Consider the following 4349-nt stretch of genomic DNA (forward strand, 5'->3'; position numbering starts at 1 on the left):
AATTTATCAATAATATAAACATATGTGACATAATTTGACAAATCGCAGCTTTTCATTAATATAAAAATTTGTGACATAATTTGACAAATCGCAGCTTTTCAATAATATAAACATATGTGAAATGATTTGACAATTGACAGCTTTAAATAATTGCTTTTACAAAATTCATTTAAGAAAAAGAATCATTTTAGTCAATAAAGATTGATAAAGTGTTGATTTCTGTGTGTAATGGATAAAAATATAATATTTCAGGAATAGCATTAAATTCATCAATTCATCACAACCAAAACTTTCAGCAGTTCATTATAAAACTTGTGAAACTTATAAGTCACTCATTTCATTACTTGTGTTTTCAAAATTTTATGATATATTTAATTTTTTCATCGAGTATTACGAGTATGAAATATGTTTAATAAAACATATATATTGTAATACATATAATATATTTACTTCAAAAATGTGTAAAAAAAGATAAAGGGTTGCTTTTACAATACAGCTATTAGATTGTCTTATCATAAAATTAAAAAAGGTCACATGCACTATTGTATCATTATAGGAAAAATAACATTCTTTTTTTATTGGATTTCGAAGCAGGAAAAAAACAAGACTCACTGAGTACAAAAACATTTTAAATATACCTACAATGTATCAGGTTTCTTAAATCTGCAATTAAAAATTTATGCTTAAAAGTATAGTTGTTTTTTCTACCTCCCACACCATTGAATTTGTATTATAATGAAGTCCACATTGTTTCAAATGCGGATTGAGAAGAGTACCCCAAAGCAAACTGTTACAAAGTGTTTTAAATGTAATAGTGTGCTATCAGAAAGAAGCTTGATACCATGATATCCCATATGTTTACTTTACATACATTGTTTTGGTTTATCTTTACAACAATTATGGTATGGTAAAATGTTTGATTGTAGGATACATGCCAAGTATCCTGTCTTCTGTCACAATGAAAAGTGGGTAGGTAAGATTAAAAAAATGATTTATGGCTTTTCAACAAAATCTTCAAAAATCACATTTTCGTTGAGTCCAATAAGAGTTTACATTTACACATCTGATAATTATGTGCAATGGAATCTTCAAAATTTCCAATTATGAAATATTTTCCCCCCATTGTGGACAATTTAACCACAAATTTGACTCATCAGTCAGTGGAAAAAGGATTTAATTTTAAATAAATAAAAACACCATTCTTTCAATGTATTTGGGGGCAATAAAAAGTATTAATTTCTTTGGTCAAATATAGGATCAGTAGGGAGGTAGGTAACAGATACATATTTTAGCAAGTTTTAGCTTGCATCTAGTGCATATTTCAAAATAAACATTATGTAAACATGAACACAGCTGGAAGTATCTCAACTCAAATACTGTAGACTCATTTTTTTTCATGGAAATCAATTTTTTCAGAGATTTGAGAACTTTTTATAATTTTTTATTGGTTTTGCAATTTGTGTTTCAGTCTAGATACAGGCTAATAGAGAAATAAGTCTTCTCACTGAAAATTAAAAAAATGCTTTACCTTACTTATCAAAATTGGTGTCACACAAAACAAAAATGAGTCCACAGTATGCTAATTAGAGTCAACTTATAAATACAGGCTATATTTAAAAAAAAATCTTTTTAATGTTCTTGATGATAAAAAATAATCACCTTAGAACATTGGATAAACAGGAATATACTTATAAATATATAATACTGTATAAAACTAAATTGTTATGTCTAATAACTGAATAATAATACATCACACACTTATATAGAATTCACAAATTATATACTGTAAACCAACTTATTTTCATAAGCGATTTATTTTCGTGAATTTTGCGAGTAGAAAAATAACGTGAATATAAATCGTAGCAAATATTTAAAATTTGGATCTCTTCTTTTAAACTACACTAAGAAATAAGAGTATCACGAAATTAAATAGCCACGAAGGGAACAAGAATAAGTAAAACGCAAAATATAGTATACGCGAAAATAAGTTGGTTTACAGTATTCAAAATTAGTTTTTGTTTGCAATTTACAACTGCAATCTACTTCATCTTATAAAGTCTATTTTTACAAAACAGCTTATAATAATTATATAATAGATTTCTGAAGAGCCAGTCTTGTCATGTCAAAGCTCTGTTTAATGAAATATTACTTAAAAAGGTAACTGTAGAAAACAACAACTGAGATTAATTTGATCAAGGAACATAGCAAACAAACAAAACATACTTTTGTAGTTGCAATCTTATTATAAAAATCAGATCTTTTAATTTGCTTCATTAGATTTGTTCCTCACAATAACTGGCGTATTAAACCATGAGCCAATTTAATAATAACTTTTAGCAATTATTAATGTTTGTACATCACTTATCACTTGACCAAATTTTTAATTTTAAAATGCATTTTAGTACAAAATTGGAAAAACATATGGAAAGCAACATTCACAGAGGAAAAACACACACACATGTATTCCATCAATATATAAATGTAGTGATATCTTAATATATTATTGTCATTGCCCTCAAAATCCTTGTCATAGCAGCAGGTCAGACGAGAGATGTACCCTAGAAGCTGAATGATTAAAGTAAAATTCATTATTTTTTTTATATAAAAAGATTGGTAAAGCACATGCTTACAGTGCTATGCCATTGAATGCAATACCAGATCAGATTTCAGGACCAAAGGTTAGCTGATCAAAGAAAAGAATAGTTATGCTGACTGACCAACTGTATTTTTCATTACATTAAACCACACATATTTTTTGGCATTAGTTTTAAATTTGGTATGCTAGTCAATGAAAGGATTGACTATAATTGATCCAAGGTATATGATTTTCCAAAAAAATTCAATGGACAATGACAAGAGCTAATTAACATGATTAATGACATAACTCACAAGTCTTTTAAACTAAATGAGTTTAAACATGCTAAAAAAGAAGTCTAAACTAAATTTCTATCACAGCCTACAAAAATCTATTGCACACATATCACAACCCTATGTAAAAAAAATATGATCAATAAGTCCATAAATATACAAAATCACAACCCTATGCAAAAACTATGATCAATACAGTGGCGGATCCAGCCATTTGAAAAAGGGGTTTCCCAACCCAGGATAAAGGGGGGAGGGTCCAACTATATGTCCTCATTCAAATGTATAAATCGTCCAAAAAAACGGGGGTGGGTGGGGGGGATTCGAACCCCCGGAACCCTCCACCTGGATTCGCCACTGCAATAAGTTCATAGCTATACAAAATCACAACCCTATGCAAATAAATTGATCAATAAGTCCATAATTATTAAATAAGTGTATTTTGAAATATAAACTGTTGCAAATATATTGTTATTTAAATAGAGATAAATTTAATAACTTTGTACTTTTATATTTACAAAATAGGTAATCCTCACAATAAACTGTTTAGGGCTATTGCAGAAAAAAATGTATGGAGGGATTGGAAGGCGCATTGTATTAATAGTACATGGGTGATGGGTATCAGAGAAACTTTTCACACTATAATGCACTATATGTCTCAATTACAATTGTCTGGGTGGCGGGTGGTGACAAAAACTGCCTTCAACCTACCCCCCCCCCCCACCCATACATTATTTTCTGGAATAGCCCTTAGTATATTTAACTCAATGTAATTCAATATAAATAACTCTATATAATTTTCAAAAAATACTAAAAAGAAATAAACACAGAGGTTATACCAATAAGTAATATCCCAAGATTTTTTTTAATAAGAACATTTTTTTAGGTGTTTTGCCCATTCTGTATAATCAAGATGATAATCTTAATAATTAAATAACAACATGATATACACGTATCAAATTTTGTATAACAATTCTTTTAGATTTATTATACACAAATAATGGTACCTCAGCTCAACTTTTGATTCTGCTCCTCAAGACTAAAATAATTGCACATATTATACAGGAAACAGGAAAAAAATCCTAGCACAGCCTACAAACACAACCACAAAGTTTCACAATCTAAATAAAATTGTCTTTGACAACATAGGACTAAACTATCCTATGCAAGAACTTACCATAACCTAAATCTTTTCCCTATTTTAAAGCAAAGCACAGTCCCAAAAAGAAAGAAATGCCTTATTCTGCGGCAGAGATTCATTTGAACAAAGCATGAAGTATAGTTCTATAGAAATTTAGGTTTATAGAAGGCTTCTTAATGGGTAAATGAACGTTGTGATAAAAAAAAATTAAGCTCTGCTATGAAATAAAATCAATTTGTTTTTTGTATATGACTCTTCCTTTCTTTGATAATTTTAAGTATAGTTAAACAACAAGTCAGAGCAAATGTAGCAACAAAGACTTTCATAAATCCAGTTTTTTTTG

This window comes from Mytilus trossulus, chromosome 14 (assembly GCF_036588685.1).
Source record: "Mytilus trossulus isolate FHL-02 chromosome 14, PNRI_Mtr1.1.1.hap1, whole genome shotgun sequence".
NCBI classification, from domain to species: Eukaryota; Metazoa; Mollusca; class Bivalvia; order Mytilida; family Mytilidae; genus Mytilus; species Mytilus trossulus.